Here is a 19,771-nt window from a genome sequence, read left to right as displayed (position 1 = left end):
TGCTTTAACACTCACCTCTACCAGTTTTTCCCTGACCTCTACAATTTCAGGACTGCCCTCACTTCTGAACCTCAGACTTAAATCTCTGATGTGGTTAGAATGTGTCCCCCAAAGTTCATGTGTTGGAAACTCAATCCCCAGTGCAACATTGTGGATAGGTGGTACCTTTAAGAGGCGATTAGGTCATGAGGGCTCTGCCTCCTGAATAGAGTAATGCCATTATAGATGGGTTCCGGCTAAAAAAGATGAGTATGTACTTTGGGAGTCCGAAGAGGGTAGATCACCTGAGGTCAGGAGTTCGAGACCACCCTGGCCAACATGGTGAAACCCCATCTCTACTAAAAAATGCAAAAATTAGCAGGATGCGGTGGCAAGCGCCTATAATCCCAGCTACTCGGGAGTCTGATGCAGGACAATTGCTTCAATGCAGGAGGCAGAGGTTGCAGTGAGCCAGGATTGCACCATTGTACTCCAGCCTGGGTGACAAGAGCGAGACTCCATCTAAAAAAAAAAAAAAAAAAAAAAAAAAAAATGAGTGTGGCCCCTTCCTCTCTTTCTCTCAGGCTCTCTTGCCCTTTTGCCTTCCACCATAAGCTAACACAGCATGAGGCCGTTGCCAGAAAGCTGACTCCTTGATAGAGGACTTCCCAGTCTACAGAACTATGAGCCAAACAAATTTATTTTCTCTGTAAATTACCCTGTCTCAAGTATTCTGTGATAGCAGCAGAAAACAGACTAAGACAATCTCCAGCTGCTTGCTTGACACCTCCATATGCATGACCAAAATCAGATTCATGTTATTCTCTACAAAACCAAATTCCTGTAATATTCCCAGTGATCTGACCCTAATATAATCTCTCAAGCTTCTCATCATGAAGCTCACTGCCTATTAATTTCTTTTCCACTTACACAGAACAACATAGTATTTCTGCCTCTAATGTTGCACACACTGCTACAGCTCTTTAGCATCTATTTCCTCTGTTTTCCTCTTATGAAACCCCCACCAATCCTTCAAGGCCTAATGAATGTCACCTTCTCCATAAATTTCTTCCCATTTTTTCTGTCTTAGACTAGGCTGTCACATAAGTGGAGGGTTTGTATTCCTGTTAGAGTTTTTATAGCTTTTAATTTATACTGTACCATCTTTCAGAGTTTAGAACATTTTTAAATTACTAAATGTATATCACATTTGCTGTGTGCCTATTGTATGCCTAAATTTTTATGTATGTTAACATTAATCCAGTCCGTTTCTTCAACCAATGTTAATTAAATGATTAATTGTAATTGGCTTATATTAAGTATCTTTGGGATACGACAATGAACAAGATAGACAAGGCTCCTACTCTGTGAACCTTATGGAGGTGGTAATTTTATATAGACATTAGTGCTGTGAGGAGAGTTGAACAAGATAATGTGGTAACGGCTGGGGGCTGTTTTTGCTAAATGGTCAGGGAAGGCTTATGTGAGGAGGCATGACAGAGCCAGCCAGGTGTGGCTTCATATGCAAACACTCATAAGATCAGAATGAGTTATGCACATTTCAGGAACAAAGGGCCACCAATATGACTAGAAAGATATGGCCAGGAGATCAAGTGGTTGGACACAAGAGGGAAAGAGAGAAAGAGAGGGCGAGGGAGAGGGAGAGGAGCCAGATCATGTAGAATCTTGAAGGCTATGTTGAAAAGACTGGATTTCACTTTAAATAAGTTAAGAAATCATTGGAGGAGGATTTTGAACAAGGAAATGAGATGATCTATTGTATGCATTTAAAATGTCATTCTGGTTCTTGTGTTGAGAATAACTAGGACTCAGATTGAAGTGAGCATTCTTCAAACTTGCTAAAATATTGAATGTAGGCATGAGGGTAAGAAAGTAATCAAGTATACGTCTTCCGTTTCTGTGTTGAGAAATTGGGTGAAAGATCCTGCTATTTCATAAGTCGGGGAAAGCCGGGAAAATCTTTTTTTTTTCTTCATTAAGGAAAGGGAGGCCAAGAGTTCCATATTGGACTTATTAAGTCTAGGACATATTAGACATTTATAATCCTTGCAAAAATCTTACAAGATTGATATCATCATTCCATTTTACAAGCAAGGGAATGAATATTCAGGAATGTATTAAGTCTTGTCATCCTGAGAAGTGAAACTAGAATCCTTTCTTGTGTCTTTCTAGTATCATAGTACCTGATGCTATGGTCTTGAATGTTTGTGTCACTCTGAAATGTCTATGTTGAAATCCTAACCACCAAGGTAGTATATTAGAAAGTGGGGCCTTTGGAAGGTGATTAGGTCCTGAGGGTGGAGCATTTCATGGATGTGATTAGTGCCCTTAAAAAGGAGGAATGAGGGAGCTTGGTTGCTCTTTCCACCGTATAAGGACACAGTGAGAAGACACCATCTATTAAACTGAAAGTGGATCCTCACTAGACACTGAACCTGCTGGAATCTTGATTTGAATTTCCCAGCCTCCAGAACTGTGAGAAATAAATTCCTTTTGTTTATGAACTACCCAGTTCATAGTGTTTTGTTATAACAGCCAAAACAGTCCAAAATACCTGAGGGGTATTTAAAAGTGCCCTATTGCTTCCCTATAAGGTATGCAATAGATTTGATTTCCCTTCCTTGAGGGCAGAGGTTACTCAGTAGGATTCTCCATATCATTTAACATCACCTATGTAAAACATGTTTCTGTAAAAGCAAATCATCCGAAATATTTTACAGTTTAAATCTTACATATATGCATTACATTGGAAACTTTGAAAGTGGAGTCACTTTCCTCTGACTCGAGGAGTATAGTCTTCCTAAGAGGCATCCTTCCATATCCTCAACAAAGAAGGCAAACTGGGACAGTGGGAAGAGTACCTTTCATCTTTATACTTAAGTACCTGAGAACTGCTTTATTGTGTACCTCGGCTTCGGCTTCGAAGAAAAAGCTAAGCTGTTATGTTGGTGAGCAAAATAAAAGAACTAAAACAAGTAGGCAGACTTCACAAACATGTAAATTACAAAATACAAGCCTGCCTTAACAATCCCCACATCATGTGCTGAAATTCATTTTTATTGTGACCATCTTAAAACCTATGGTTTTATTAATAATTTAAGTCACTGTGATAAAGATGGTCTATGTCACTTTTTAAAAAACAGACATTTGTGTATGACTAAAAGCCTTTATGAATTATATAGTAACCTTCCTGATTCTAATAGCTAGAATCTTCCTATTCATTAGCTCCATGAAACATTCATACTAGTCTTTGCCTAGGGAGTGATTGTTCACTGTACTCAGAGAGCTTTCATTTATATTAATGTGTGTATGCATAACAAGAATAACCCTTGAGTTCTCTTAAACTTTCTAATAGTTGCTATGTTGTACTGCAGAAATAGCCATGTTTTTATTTAAGTTGATTCAATCTGCCTTTTCTTTTTCTAAAACTATTAAGCTGGATATAGAGCTTTGATCTTTTTCAGCATTCTGCTTGAGTGAACCTTGGATGGAGCAAAATGATGCTTGCACAACAACTATAGGGAAGATGAAGTGTATATGGCAAACAATTTTCTCAGACAACGGGACCCTTTGATTCAATCCAGTTCAGTGATTAAGGCAGTGATTAAGAGTACAGGATCTGGAGTCCCACTGTCTGGGTTCAAATCCCAGATCTACCAGTTATTAGCTCTCTGAGTCTGGTCTTCATCTGCAAAGTAAGCATAATAGTAGTATCTCCTTCAGAGACTCTTTGAAGATTTAACCAGTAAATACACCTTTGTTTTTCTTCCAGTTGTTTCTGGAGTTTGACCACAAATATGTAACATGTATTTAATTTCCACTTTACCAACTATTTAATATTTTTCTCCTTAAAGCAATTGCCATTTAGCAGAGAAAAAAAAAAATCAAAGTTCATGGCCTGGTTGTGGAAATGAGTAAAGAGAAGGTAGAGCTAATTCAGACCTATGCATCAATAATATGCCTCACAAAAGTCAAAACATATATAAACTTCAATAGAAGATTGTTTAAAGATGTGAGAGTTGTTAACCATAACATGTTTGGCATCTGAGAGATGATGTTTGAGTAGTAGAAACAGTGCTTCCTCAACTGAATTGCCTCTGCCTAATTATGTACTGGGAAACCAAGCAGAATTTGAATTAATATGTTTTTAAAGAAATTGTAAGGCAGAAAATGAATCCATGCACTATTCCACTGGTCTGGAAGCACAACTATTTAGGGATCATCATATGCTGAGCATTCTGTGGGTTCCTAAATATAGTAACAGCCTTATGATTATTTTTCAATACTTCACCAAGATCTGGCTCCTGAGCTACCAAGAAAAACATTGTGTAGAATCATGAGTAATAATAGAGAACAATACCATGCTTAGTATTTCCTTTGTCTGGAATTCTCTTCCGCCAGCTATCTGCATTTCTATGTCCACTGTCAATTTACAGACAGGCTGTCAGGGACCACAATACAGAAAAAGAATATACCATCCCCCTACCCTAAACTCTATCCCATTGGTTAGATTTACTTTTCTTTATAGCTCTGAAAATCACTAGACATATTTTAAATTTGTTCATAATATTTGATACTGTTATTTGGTCACCGTATATCCCCAGTTCTTGGTAAAGAGTCAGTGCTAAATAAATATCTGTTAAGTAAATGACTCAATTTATCTCCACATTCAAATATTATATATGTGATATATATGACAATGTTCCCTTTGCACATTCTGAGGAACCATGAAAATGACTGTGCAAACCAAATCCAGGCAAAGCAGTCTTAATAATTGATGCTAAAAAATTATGTCTGTGCATAACCTTTCAAACTTTTTGTTGAAATATTTAAAACTTCTTACTGTCTGTTATGAATGTACAGGTATGTCAAAAAATAGTAAAACTAACATTTATTTAGTACACTATAATCAAAAACAGCAGAAACTTGAAAATTAAAATGCTTTATTTCTTTGTAAAACATGTATCAAGAATAGTTTGATCGGCGCTTACTTTCTTCTCATTGTGAAACTTACAATAGGGAGGAAACATCTTTTACACCTCGGCGAATTGTCACTCTCCTTTTCAAGTATAAATTAGCTTCCAGTATTGTATGCTTTGTGCTTTCAATGTCATGACATTTCTAAGAATTCTTTTAATTCTTCACTCTTTTCATCACAACCACTTTGCTCATTTATGCTGATGAAGTCACCTTTACTGAGTCCCTCCAGCTGTCTATCCAGAGCTTCTACCGCTGTGGCAGGTGTAGGAGCCCAGGGAACATTTCCCCTTCACCCTCTGATCGTTTGCTGGAAAATCAACTGACAAAAGGCAGATTAATTGGAGAAAAGGCATACAAATGTATTAATGTGCACATGGGGGACAACCACAGAGTGATTACCCTAAACCTCGTAGGGGCTCAGAGCATGGCCAACAACAGATTATGGTGGTAAATCCCATCACATTGGCAAGACCGGTTATGGAAGTGGGGAGACGAGGAAGGCTGGCTAGCAAAGGGGGTCTTGTTATATAGGTGAAATCTCAGAGCTAGAAACCCTCAGAGAGAAGAGATGGTAATGTTTTTTCAGACCTTTAAAGGTGTCAGACTCTAGGTTCATCTTTCCTAGGTCTAGACAAGGGAAAGCTTCAGAGAAAATCTGGCTGCATCAATGCACATTCTCTACAAATGCAAACGTCCCCATTAAGAGACAGCTTTGCAGGGGTACTTCTGTTTGCAGGCCATCTGAACAGCCATCTCAAAATATCTTTAAAAATTATATTTTGAACTGGGCACAGTGGCTCATGCATGTAATACCAGCACTTTGGGAGGCCAAAGCAGGTGAATCACTAGGTCAAGAGATCGAGACCATCCTGGCTAACATGGTGAAACCCCATCTCTACTGAACATACAAAAATTAGTTGGGCATGGTGGCGTGTGCCTGTAGTCCCAGTTACTCGGGAGGCTGAAGCAGGAGAATTGCTTAAACCCGGGAGGCGGAGGTTGCAGTGAGCCGAGATTGTGCCACTGCACTCTAGTCTGGCGACACAGCAGGACTACGTTACAAAAAAACAAAGAAACAAACAAAACTATATTTTGGGGTGAAATATTTTTATTTCTTTCACAGGGTTACCTCTCTACAGTGAGCTATTTTAACTCCATTTATGTTTAATTTGTATCTTGCAAAGTTACTTGCACAGTGCTGTATGCTACATAGGTATTACCCAGGTTTTCTTTGTTAGGAATGATAAATTCCTCTTCAAAAGGTTTAATTGTATAATGTTCTTGCCCTTTGTTCAAAAGCCCAACCTCCTTGTACTCTTTGTTTCCAGCTTGCAAACAACTCTTCCGCTCTAGTTGCGCCCTGACATGCCCAGACATGTCCAGACATGCCTTGTATTCTAGCAGATGGACCACTCTTACCCCTTCCTCCTCTTACAGACTGCGCATTTACCCTATTTAGAAAAGTTTAAGTCTTAGCCAGTTGGGATCAATTTACAATGGACGGTCCAACCCTAGACAAGGGAAGGACACAGGGATAGGAACTGCATTAGGGATAAAAATCACTTCTCTCCTTTGTTCAGTATGCTCTTGTGATTGTGACTGACACAGGTGTTGGAACCGAACTGTCGATTCCCTCCTGGGCAGGGGTCGCCGCGAAGGATCACCGACACGAGATTCACAGCAGAGAGTTATTTATTACTAGCGCGCTAGGGTCCCAAGCTCTAAGTTGGCCCTGGGACCCCGACTGCTTGTTACAGGCTGTTTATATAGGCAAACACAAGTTCAAACATAGCTTATGGCGCGAAATTCAAACAAAGCTTAAGGCGCAAAATGATTGGGTCTAGCTATGGCCTGAGCAAGGTGTCTTAGGCTAATTGGTTAGGGCAGGACCTTATGAGGTTTTTTCCCTGGAGTTGTTGATTCCGGGAACTTCGAGGCAGGGTGGGACCCCCGGAATTGGCAGGGTGGGACCCCATGAGGTTGTTTCCCGGAATTGGCAGGGTGGGACCCTATCAGGGTGGGTCCTTATCGAGGCAGGGTGGGACCTTATCCAGAGCCACCTGGTGTTAATTTTTTTCTCTATGATGCCTAGTTTCTAAGTTTTATGAGGCCTAGTTTCACAGGCAGCACCCTTCTGCAGAAGCAAATTGCCTTGCTGAGAAAAATTCTGTATAAGTGCTGGTTCTTACTTGTGGCACCGAGCATTTGTTTTCAACAAGCTTGGGGCTCGTCTGGGATTCCCATTCTCCTCCAGGGAAGTGTCTCTGATCACCTCTCATGGAGAGATGTGTCCCACTGCCTCATTGTGGTGGCCTTAGGGGTAAGGAATTGAGACCCACCCAGCATGACAAATAAACACAGACCCTCAGCAACGTGGGAAGAAAAGGCCTACAAACACCATGGTGACAGGTAACTCTATGCACAGACCAAGGTAAGAAAAACTGCAGGGGCGATGAAGTATTTCCTTGGTGGTCAGGACATTCTGGAGGTTGAAAGTGTGTGAATGAGATGCACAATTGAGTGCTAAGTGAGTGTGGAGTCCTGATCTGTGGTTCCATGGTCACCTCATAAGGCTTATGGTAGCTAGCCTGTCAGGAGTTTCTACCAACCCACCAATGTTAAGAGGGACCTAAATTCCCTCTACGGAAGCAGTCAGAGACAGAAAAAGTGAAAGCATAGGAATGCAAGAAACTTCCAGCAGGATGGGCTGAACCTCTAGAGCAAAGTGCAAGAAACTTCCAGTAGGGGCAGGGGATGAGCCTCTAGAGCCAAGGCAGCAAGAAATCTCTAGTAAGAGAGGTTGAGCCCCACACACTTGGGACACTCAGGGAAACACCTAAAAACTTCCAGGATGGGAAATACCTCAAGTAAGATGGGGGATAAAAAGGAAAAGACAGACAATATAATCCCCTCAGATAGCCCTCTAGGTCTCATGTTAAAATATTGGAAGGATAATGAAAGAACGAAACATAAAAAAAAAAAAGTAGCAAATGATAAGATATTACTGTTTTATTTGGACTAAAGAACCTGTCCTCAAACCCTCAGTCTTCTGGCCCAAGTTTAGGTCTAGTGAGGATTGGATTTGTCAACTTTTAATAGAGTATGTCAGTAACAAAGGTCCTATCTCCCAGGAGGAACTAGACTATGCCTTGTGTTGGCAGCAGAGGCCTCTTCTTTTGTATTCCTTAAGAACTGCGAAAGACAAACAAGGAACTGCTTCCCCCGAGGAAATTAAGATCCCTAATCTGTAACAGTCCATTAGCACATGGGACCCTTTATACCACCTTCCTCCAACAGCATCTGCTCCCACCACTGCCATCTCTAACCTCCCTCCCCTTCAAGCAAATGCTGCTGCCCCTAGTCCTTACCCAGCTCACTCTGTTCTCCACCTCATATCCCTGACTCTTGGAGTTATCCCCAGCCTGAATACCCTCCCTTGGGAAGGCTTCAACATGAGATAGAACAATGTAAGAAGGATGTTCAAAACTTCCCTTTCCCCTCTACCTCCAGAGGATTGACCACCAACCTTTTTTCCTTAATGGAAGTGCCTCTAGGAGGAGGGGGCATTGGCTTTGTGAATGCCCATTTAACCAGTTCAAAAGTTAGAAACCTAAAAAGGGAGCTTAGACCACTCTTAGATGATCCCTATGGCATAGCAGATCAAAGCAATCAATTTCTGGGACCCAAGTTACATACTTGGGCTGAGTTGATGTCCATCTTAAGCATCCACTTTTTGGGAGAGGAAAGAAGCATGATCCACAGGGCTGCTATGATGGTTTGGGAATGTGAACACCTCCCAACCCCCACCTGGCTCATAACGTCTCTGCAGCTGAACAAAAGTTCCTGGCCCAAGATCCTCAATGGGATAACAATAATGCAGTCCATCAAGGAGATGTAAGGGATCTCAGAGATATAATAGTTAAAGGGATTCAGGAATCAGTTCCTCTAACTCAAACTATTACCAAAGCTTTTAACATACAACAGGGAAAGGATGAAGGACCTATGGAATTCTTAGAAAGGCTTAAGGAGCAAATAAGGAAATATGCTGGATTAGACTTAGAAGACCCCTTTGGACAAGGGATGTTAAAGTTCCATTTTGTTACTAATAGTTGGCTGGACATTATAAAAAAAAAATTGCAAAAGATAGAAAATTGGAAAGACCATCCCACAGAAGAGCTTTTAAGAGAGGCCCAAAAAGTATATGTACAGAGGGACAAGGAAAAGCAAAGGCAAAAAGCAAGAATTATCTTTTCTGCCATGCAACAGAGAACTCTCCTGTAGAAAGCCCAGGAAAATAGAGCTTGTAAATCTTCTAAGTATCTGGCTGTTAGACCCTACATGGGAAACAAAGGGATCAAACCAGAGGGTCAAGGAATGAAAAAGGGAAAAAGGGCAAAATAGGCGTTTCAAATGTGAGAAAATAGGTCACTTCAAAAGATAGTGCCTCAAATGGGCAAAGGAAAGTAAGGTCACTCATGGCCTTTGAGGGAGAATAGGGGGGTCAGGTGCTTTGTCTCTTTTATTTTGGATCCCACCCAGAGCCCTTCACAAATTTAGAGGTGGGACTTAAATCTGAATTTATTACCTTTTTAATCTACTCAGGGGCAACTTGCTCCTCTGTCTGTTGTTATTCCCCATCTAGTGTAACTTGTTCACAAGAAGAACTTCTAATCTCAGGAGTAAAAGAAGGTTTTCGAGCAAAAATCTTAGAAGAAACAAAGGTCAAATATCAGAATCGCTCCACTAATACTAAATTCCTGTTAATTCCAGAGACAGGAACAAACTTATTAGGGAGGGATTTAATGCTAAAATTAGGCTTAGGACTCTATGTTAACCAGGTAAAATTTCTTACGTCCCTAAACTGACTCACCACCATAGATGAAGACTATATCCATCCTGATATCCAGTCAAAAGAAGGAAATTGGGGAAAATTAAAAGTTCCTCCAGTTAAGATCAAACTAAAAACCCCTGGGGAAATAGTAAAAAGAAAGCAATACCCTAGTCCTCTAAAAGCAAGAATAGGTTTAAAACCCATAGCTGAAAGTCTTATCCACGATGGACTTCTTGAGCCCTGTATATCTCCTTATTTTGCCTGTAAAGAAGTCAGACAGGTCATACCAGCTAGTACAGGATCTCAGGGCTGTTAATCAAATAGGTCAAACTACTTACCCTGTTGTCCCCAGTCCTTACACTAACCTAGAGATCAAGTCCTTGTCAAGAGCTTGAAAGAGAGAAAGCTGAAGCCCACTTGGGAAGGACCTTATCTAGTGCTCCTGACAACTGTAATGGCAGTTCGAGCTGCTGAGAAGGGATGGACCCATCACACCCGAGTCAAAAAGGCATCATCCTCTCCAGAGTCATGGACCACCATTCCAGGACCCACCCCAACCAGAGTAATGTTAAAAAGAAAAGTTTAATCTGTCTCTTCCTCCTTTTCCTCTTCTCCCCAGCTACCTCGCCCCTTATTATTAATATAACTAGGTCTAGTTCACCTGAAACCATTACCTTTGATGCTTGTCTTGCTATGTTCTGTGGAGATCTTCAAAGCCAAAGAAAGCTAGCCTCTTCAGAAAAGTACCTTTGTCCTTCCAGGATAAATGAAAGTGCCTAGAAGAGTGACTCTTACACCAAAGAGCACAAGGTAGTCAGTGGAAGTTCTTTTTTGGTTGGGGAGACGTGGTCTGGACTACCAAGTATCAAGGCTGGACCTCCCCAGGAGGAGGTTGCACTAACCTAAAACCTTACATCCACTTTACCAGAAAGACTACTCCCTCTAATTGTCAACTCCAACAATGTAACCATGTGCAAATCTCTACCACTGTCCCCACCTTTGCCGACACTAACCCCACTTTAGGTCGCTTCTATGGCCTAGGAGCTGATATTCTTGGAATAGACCCTATGGGATCCTTTGAGATCTACGTCATTGCTCCTCCACCGCCTTCCCTTTCTCCTCCTTCTAAACCTTCTCCCAATCATGTAGTTGTTCTTTCCATACCCAGTGATGAAACTACAGTAGACATTGTAGAAGTTAAAGATTTAAAACAAACTTTAGCCATTGAAATGAAATTCCAAGATGCGAATGCCTGACTGGCACGGATTAAATATTCTGTTCGCACGTTAAACAAACTTGTGCAGCAGGCAGGCCAGAAGCCCACATAGTCCCCTTCCCACTTGGATTGTCTTCTGACCGACTGGACATGAGCTGCATGGTGAGTCTCTTTCAAAACCCCACAGCCTGGGGCAATGAGGCGTGCAAGACTCTAGTTAAGTGCTCTATGCGTCAGCCACTGAGGGCCATCTGGCCTCCAGCTTCTGATGTTAATTTTTCCTTGTGTCTCTCATGGCAGGGGGAAAGATTATCGTCCCTTGGAGACCTGAAAAAGTACAGTGAAACCAAGCCTTTCCAAGAGCTTACCAGTCAGACTGCCTTTGTTTATTCCCAAGAAGATGTATGGTGGTATTGTTGTGTACTACTCTTGGATACTCTGCCAAGTAACTGGAGCGGCACTTGTGCTGTGGTCCAATTGGCCATCCCTTTCACACTGGCATTCCATCAACATAACAAGAAGGAGAATCAGACAAAAAGAAGTGCCCCTCATGGTCTTTTGACCCTCACATTTATATGGATGCTATTGGGGTCCCATGAGGGATACCAGATTAATTTAAAGCTCAAAATCAAATAGCTGCAGGATTTGAATCTGCACTGTTCTGGCGATCAACTATAAACAAAATTGTAAACTGGATAAATTACATGTATTATAATCAATAGCAGTTTGTCAATTACACAAGAGACACAATCAACGGAATAGTTAAAAAATTGGGCCCCACCAGCCAAATGGTCTGGGAAAATAGAATAACCCTTGACATGATGTTAGCAGAAAAGGGTCTGTGTCGTGATTGGAGTCCAATGCTGTACTTTTATCCCTAACAACACAGCCCCCAGTGGAAGAATTACAAAGGCCTTACAATGGCTTACCTCCTTATCAAATGAGTTAGCCAAAAATTTCGGAATAACTGACCCCTTCATGAGTCTCATGGAAATGTGGTTCGGTAAAGAGAAAGGGCTTATGTCCGCAATATCAACCTCTTGCAATTGCCATAAGTGTACTCATTTTTGTAGGATGCTGCATCATACCCTGTATCCATGGGTTAATGTCAAGACTTACAGAAACAGCTCTCACAAAACCCTCCCCTATCCCTCCTCCTCCATAGTCAGATAAGCTCTTGTTCCTAAATGATCAAGAAGAGTAGCAAAGCCAAATCATGCTAAAAAATTTTGAAGAGGAAGAATTGTCAAAAGGCAAAGGGAGAAATTGTTAGCAATGATAAATTCCTCTTCAAAAGGTTTAATTGTATAATGTTCTTGTCCTTTGTTCAAAAGCCCAACCTCCTTGCACTCTCTTGTTTCCAGCCTGTGAACAACTAGTCTCCAGCTCTAGTTGCACCCTGACATGCCCAGACATATCCAGACATGTCTTGTATTCTACCAGACGGACCACTCCTACCCTTTCCTCCTCTTACACATTGCATGTTTACCCTATTTAGAAAAATTTAAGTCTTAGCCAATCTGGATCAGTTTAGATTGTGCAGTCCAACCCTAGCCAATAAGGGAAGGACACAGGGACAGGAACTGCATTAGGGATAAAAACCCCTTCTCTTTTTTGTTCAGCGTGCTCTTGTGATCGTGACTGATGCAGGCAGCACACCTCACAGAAGTAAATTGCCTTGCTGAGAAAACTTTTTGTCTAAGTGGTGGTTCTTCCTTGTGGTACCCAGCATTTGTTTCTAACACCTTCCTGCCATAATGCTTAAATGTTTTCAATCACATGCTTTATGCCACATTTCTCCAAAAAATCAGTTAAAGAAGTTGCATGATTTCCAGCTGTAGTATCAACAGCCTGTCTTCAAGAAATGAGCCTTTAAAAGTTAAAACAACTCCCTTGGCCCATTGGCTGGATAATGTAGTTGTGTCAGTGCTAAAAAGCAAATTTTCACATTCTAAAGTCACCAGGAGAATGAGGGTAACAGTAGTCGTGCTTTAAAAGTTAAACTACTTTGCCAACAGTATCTCTCTACTGCTGGGAAACCAGGAGGCAACACAACTCCTTGTTTTGCTTTCTGTGAGTGGACTGAATAACACATGTGCAGTGACCAATCACTGACAGACATTTAAAGAGGTGACATGAAGGTCACTGATCATGATTGGTTGCATCTGTTATTTACATAATGATTTGTGGACCAACATGCTAGCAGCAAAGTTCGTACTTCCTGAAACATGGTCATGGAGATTCCAAAGAACACCTCACTGGTTGTGTCATATGCAAGAAAATTTTGAATTATTTCCACAATTAAGACACTGACTCCTAATCAAGTGTGTTAATCATATAAGGGATGTTAACAACCTGATATTGTTTGGTTTGAACAGCACCACAGTCTTAATTGTGAGAGTCAAATGGGCTGTAGCACCTCCAGAAGCCTATGTGTAATATTTGGTAGGTTCTGAAAATGTTTGAAATATGTATTTACACAGAGAAAAGCAATTTATAAAGTGTAGGAATAGAAAATATAAATTTAGGAAAATGATAAGAGTGAAAGAAGCAGAAAAAGAAATGAGGGTAAAGGAGATATTCAGTCAAGTGTCTCAGTAAGAAACTAGAATTTGCCTGGACTGCATTCTTTAGCTAATTCAAGGAATTTATGGACACAGGAACCAGGAAGCAGAGAGTGAATCATCAGCTCCTGGCATCAGGAGACTGCCTGGTGGAACAGTTTTAGCCTAAAGGAGAAGGTTCTACTAGATTTCCATTTAAAAGAACCTTGTTTGTAAGGATTGCATTTAGATAAACATCCAGTGGACCTGGGGGGATTGAAGCCAGGTATAACTACAACCCCTGTGCTCCTACTGCCCAGGAGAGCAATCAGTATTGGCTGCCATAGTTTGATGCTGTGAAGTGTGAAGTCCACACTGAGACCAAGAAAAGAAGTGCGGCCCTGAGTACCCGTGTTACCAAAAAGGGGTCCAGGTCCACGTCTCAAGAGAGGGTTCTCACGCAAGAAAGAATTTTAGGTGAATCCATAAAGTGAAAGTAAGTTTGTTAAGAAAGTAATGGAGTAAAAGAATGGCTATTTCATAGGAGGGCTGGGTGTTGCCCATTTTTATGGTTATTTCTTGATTATATGCTAAACCAGGGGTGGACTGTTTATGCATCCCCTTTTTAGATCATCTAGGGTAACTTCCTTACATTGCTGTGGCATTTGTAAACTGTCATGGCACTGGTGGGAGTGTAGTAGTGAGGAGGGCCAGAGGTCACTTTTGTTGCCATCTTGGTTTTGGTGGGTTTTGACCAGCTTCTTTACTGCAACCTGTTTTATCAGCAAGGTCTTTATAATCTGTATCTTGTGCCGACCTCCTATCTCATCCTGTGACTTAGAGTGCCTAGCCATCTGGCAATGCAGCCCAGGAGGTCTTGACCTTATTTTACCCAGTCCCTATTAAAGATGGAGTTGCTCTGGTTCAAAGGCGTCTACAGCTGGAAACTTTTTATCATGAGAAGAAGAAACATATTTTATTTTGCTTATAAAGGTGCACACAGCCACTCAGCTCCACTTAACCCCAGCCAGACACCCACACCACCATCCACTGCTGCTTTCTCATCAAGATTTCTCCTTATCAGCACTGCTTGTAAGCACAGGTTTCTAGGCTCACATCAGGCACTGAGCTCCTCGGACTCTTGCCTCCTCTCCATTCACATTCACCAACAAGAATCTTTGGGTCCCTGCACCAGGCTGTCTATATTATACAGCTTTGCTTTCCAAGTTGGTGAAAGAAAGTCTTACTTCCTAGATCCAAGACCCGACGCACCTGAATACTCATTCCTTTCTTTTTCCCTGGAGAGAACAGTGTTCATTGTTGAAGTGGCTACGTTGCCTGGGGTATACACGCTGCGGTTCATCATCGTGTGCCACAAAAATTTAGGACACAGACACACAGGAGTAGTTTAGGAGCAGAGGTTTAATAGGCAGAAGAGAAAAGAATGATAAACAGTTCTCTATAGGGAAAGGGATCTCTGAGTGAAAAGGACCGGCTGGTAACAAATGCACTGGATTATATAGTCCAGTTTGAGGAGGTGGTGTTTGATTTTCATAGGGTTCACAGATTGGTTCAATCAGGTATGATGTTTACATAGTGCCTGGAGAAGGCTGGTGGCCCCACCCTAATCCTATTATGCAAATGAATTCTCCTTGGCCGGTGCCATCTTGTCTGCTCTTTACTATACACATGGCTGGCAGCGAAGGGAAGATGGTGCTGCCATTTTGAACATGTCTAGTTCCTAGTTCCTGTCAGCATTCACCCCTGCAAGCTCCCAGCTTGCTTGTCTATGTCTGCAGCTCGACTTTATAGGCTGCTCTTTCTTTGTTAGATGACTTGGGGCTGCTTTTCATTAAAAAGCAAGGCGTTACTGAGGACTCCCATACCTTTACTATCTGCCTAAGTGATTTCTTCTTAACTCCTATATCATTATCTACTACTGCTGGGCATGATTCACCCTTCCTCATGTTACTCAACTGAATTGGGGTCCAGCAGCCTGGCACCGTAAAGCCAAATACCCACACCGAGGTTTGCAGTGGGAGAAAGGAGGGGGTTTATTTTGCAGGGTGCCAAGCAACAAAAGAATCAGGCACTTCATGCTTAAGACCCGACCTCTCTGATGGCTTGCTAGCAAATATTTTTTAAAGTCAAGGATAAATTCAGGAAAGCAGAAGTTACAGGCAAAATCATAAATTAATACAAGGAGGTTATACGTTGGTTTGGTCTAAAAAGGTGAGCTATCTTAAAGTAGGGGCTTACAAGCCTTAAACAGATTTAAAGATGTTCTGATTATGCAATTGGTTAGGGAAGAGCTTTGTTTTAAAATTTGGGGTCAGCAGAAAGATGTGTTAGGTCTGGCTCCTAGGCACGACTTCTAGGCCCTTCGGGAATAACTTCAGAACTAAGAACTGGAGTTGGAGTTCAGTCCTCAAATTCTCCCTTATCTGAGGTCTACCTGCCAGCGGGTTTCTTCTTGTATTTTTAGACAGACTATCACTTTGTCACCAGGTCTGGAGTGCGGTGCCATTTGCTGAAAGCAAAAAGCTCCAGTGAAAGGCTTTTGGAAATATCTACTTAAAAGATTTTACATTTTGGGAGGCCGAGGCAGGCGAATCGCGAGGTCAGGAGATCGAGACCATCCTGGCTAACACGATGAAACCCGTCTCTACTAACAATATAAAAAATAAGCCAGGTGTGGTGGCGGGCACCTGTAGTCCCAGCTACTCAGGAGGTTGAGGCAGGAGAATGGCATGAACCTGGGAGGTGGAGCTTGCAGTGAGCTGAGATTGCACCACTGCATTCCAGCCTGGGCTATAGAGTGAGACTCTGTCTCAGAAAAAAAAAAAAAAAAAAAAAAAAAAAAAGATTTTTACTTATCCGATGGCACATTGCTTTTTAATTTTTTTTTTTCTTTTTTTTTGAGATAGACTATCTCTCTTTCTCTCTGTTGCCCGGGCTGGAGTGCAGTGGCATGATCTCTAGGCTCATTGCAACCTCTGCCTCCCAAGTTCAAGTAATTTTCCTGCCTCAGCCTCCTGAGTAGCTGGGAATGCAGGTGTCCGCCACAATGCCCAGCTAATTTTTGCATTTTTAGTAGAGATGGGGTTTCTCCATGTTGGCCAGGCTGGTCTCGAATGCCTGACCTCAAGTGTTCCCCCCTCCTAGGCCTCCCAAAGTGCTGGGATTACAGGAATGAGCCACTGTGCCCGGTCTGCTAGTGGGTTTCTAAAAAAAAATTCAGGGATATATACTAAGAGGTTATCTTTAGCTTCTGTAGAGAACATCTTATGATTCTCATTCCCTTGGCTATTGTTTGAAGCTACTATTACCTTCTTGCTAACCAAGTTACTCATTTACTTCATAAGGATAGCTAGGTGCCTGGAATTTTTTCCCTTGAAAGAACTCAAGATTTTCCTTTTTCCATACTTGGGAAGAGGAGGGCCCTACTCCATCTTGTCTGGTTTCTATTTCCAATTTATCAGTTATAGGTCCCTACCCATATCCACTGATTTCTTATTGGGAGTATTTTATCACAAACTATAAAATGTACTTAATTCTTATTCCACAACGTGAAGTCAGTTATTCTTGTTTACATTTCTTCATTGTCACACATTTTCAGAACAGTATGCTGTAGCCCATTTGACTCTCACAATTAAGATTGCAGTGCCATTCGGCCGGGCGCGGTGTCTCACGCCTGTAATCCCAGCACTTTAGGAGGCCAAGGCGGGCGGATCACGAGGTCAGGAGATGGAGACCATCCTGGCTAACATGGTGAAACCCCATCTCTATAAAAATATAAAAAAAAAATTAGCTGGGCATGGTGCCGGGCACCTGTAGTCCCAGCTACTCAGGAGGCTGAGGCAGGAGAATGGCATGAACCCGGGAGGTGGAGCTTGCAGTGAGCCAAGATTTTGCCACTGCATTCCAGCCTGGGCGACAGACCGAGACTCCATCTCAAAAAAAAAAAAAAAAGGTTGTAGTGCTGTTGAAACCAAACAATGTCAGGCTGTCAACATCCCTTACAGAACTTTATTTTATATAAGGCTTGTTTTGTGTCCTTGTAATTAAATAGTTGCTTCCCTTGTCTGCAAGTTTGGCTGCAAGATTTCCTTTAGCGTCCTTGAAATAAGTTTTTTGCCTTCTCCAAACAACTAAGCGACTAAGACATGGTTAACACACTTGATAAGGAGCCAGTGTCTTAGTTGTGGAGATACTTCAAAATTTTCTTGTATATGACACAACCAGTGAGGTATTCTTTGGAATTTCCATGACCATGCTTCATTTATCTTCTGTTTTTGTTTGTTTGTTTGTTTTGAGACAGAGTCTAATTCTGTTGCCCAGGCTGGAGTGCAGTGGCACGATCTTGCTCACTGCAAACTCCGCCTCCTGGGTTAAAGCAATTCTCCTCCCTTAGCCTTCGAGTAGCTGAGATTACAGGCATGTGCCACCAGGCCTGGCTAATCTTGTATTTATGTATTTACTTTTAGTAGAGATAGGGTTTCACCATGTTGGTCAGGCTGGTCTCTAACTCCTGACCTCCTCACCTCAGCCTCCCAAAGTGCTGTGATTACAGGCATGAGTCACTGCATCCAGCCCATTTATTACTATAGTTTGCTTGACTACAGGTTAATAAAACAGTGACTACTTAGAGACCTGAAATTAGGTAACTGGTTACAAAGGGTGGGTCAGAGAAGCTGGGGATTCCAAAAATAAAATGGCTTTTATGTAGTATAGCATAATACTATGAGGAAAAAGACAGAGGTGGCCCCAAATGGCCTATCAAACAGGCTTTAAGATAAAGAGACCCAGTTTCTTCCTGTGACTTAAACAATGCAAAGTTAATCCACACAGAAACTCCTCTGAGTATAGTTCATCTTAGACTAGAGCTCTCATAAATCAATTTTGCATAAGAAACTCCAAAACTGTTATTAAATATGCAGCTACACCAACTCCACCCTACAGAGACTGAATAAATTGGTTTGTGACTGCCCAGGAATCTGGGAACCACCTTTATTTTAAGTTCTTCCTCATGAGTTGACTTACTGCAAGATGTGAAAATACTGCTCCTGTTTAAAGATTAATTAGGAAAAGCACTAAATGACAGACTTATTTTTCATGGCTTAGTTATAGAAGATTTTTTATATGTGTGTGCACATATGTATATATGTGTATGTGTATATTTTTGTGTGTGTGTGTATATATATATATATATTCCAGAGATGCTTTGGTATAATCTATAGCAGAGGTTCTCTAACTTTAATGTGCATACAATTTACCTAGAAAACTTTTAAAACATTGATTGCTGGCTTCCAACCTGAAGTTTCTTATTTCATAGGTCTGAGATGGGCATTGGAAATTTGCATTTCTATAATAATATGTTACCAAGAGTTATCAATGCTGTTCTCGGTACCACACTTTGAGAACCACTGACTTTAGGATATGCCTGTGTTAGTTTACCTTTTGACTTCATGGTAAAGACAGTTTAGAAACCAAAAAGTCTACATATACTAATTAAGTGTCTAATATTTGCTGGTTCTTCCCTAGGTGTTGGTGATACAGTGATGAATTAGATAGACATTGACTGCATCAGTTTGATATAAATAAATAATCCATGTTATGATGGAGAACCATCTCCACTGCATGCCTGAAAATGTGAGCAATAGAATCCTAAGGGGAAATAAATGACATTTTGAAGATTGCTTTCTATTTCAAAAAAAGGTTATAACATAGATGGTGATTACTCACACTTTCTTTCTCGGGACACCACAGCTTTTCCACAGCAGTGTAACTGATAGAAGAACTGTTCAAAATATAGACAGCCAGACATGGTGGCTTATGCCTATAATCCCAGCACTATGGGAGGCCAAGGTGGGTGTATCACTTGAGGTCAGAAGTTCGAGACCAGCCTGGCCAACATGGTTAAACCCCATCTCTACTAAAAATACAAAAATTAGCTGGGCATGGTGGCAAGTAATCCTAGCTATTCAGGAGGCTAAGGCAGGAGTAAAGCTTGAACCTGGGAGGCGAAGATTGCAGTGAGTCAAGAGATTGTGCCACTGCACTCCAGCCTGGGCAACTGAGCAAGACTCTATCTCAAAAAAAAAAAAAAAATTAAAAGACAATATGACATCAAATAAGTAAAATCTTTTAAGTAGATACTTCCAAAAGTCTTTCACTGGAGCTTTTTGCTTTTAGTAAATG

At 41.3% G+C, this 19,771-nt stretch overlaps 1 long non-coding RNA gene across 3 annotated transcripts in view; it reads left to right on the top strand.

The window, feature by feature from the left end:
• LOC144339916 (uncharacterized) overlaps positions 1–19,771 on the top strand; it is a 44,744-nt gene that overhangs the window by 10,570 nt on the left and 14,403 nt on the right. Inside the window, exon 4 of one of the 3 annotated variants that reach the window (XR_013415505.1) lies at positions 11,328–12,705. The exons of the other annotated variants lie outside the window; for them this stretch is intronic. This is a non-coding gene — a long non-coding RNA (uncharacterized LOC144339916). Of the gene's footprint in view, positions 1–11,327; positions 12,706–19,771 lie in introns of those variants that run through there. 3 annotated transcript variants of the gene reach the window in all.

The sequence above is a fragment of the Macaca mulatta genome, chromosome 3, assembly GCF_049350105.2.
Source record: "Macaca mulatta isolate MMU2019108-1 chromosome 3, T2T-MMU8v2.0, whole genome shotgun sequence".
Taxonomy (NCBI): Eukaryota; Metazoa; Chordata; class Mammalia; order Primates; family Cercopithecidae; genus Macaca; species Macaca mulatta.
The sequence above is the reverse complement of the archived record's forward strand: the minus strand, read 5'-3'. Positions and strand labels throughout refer to the sequence as shown.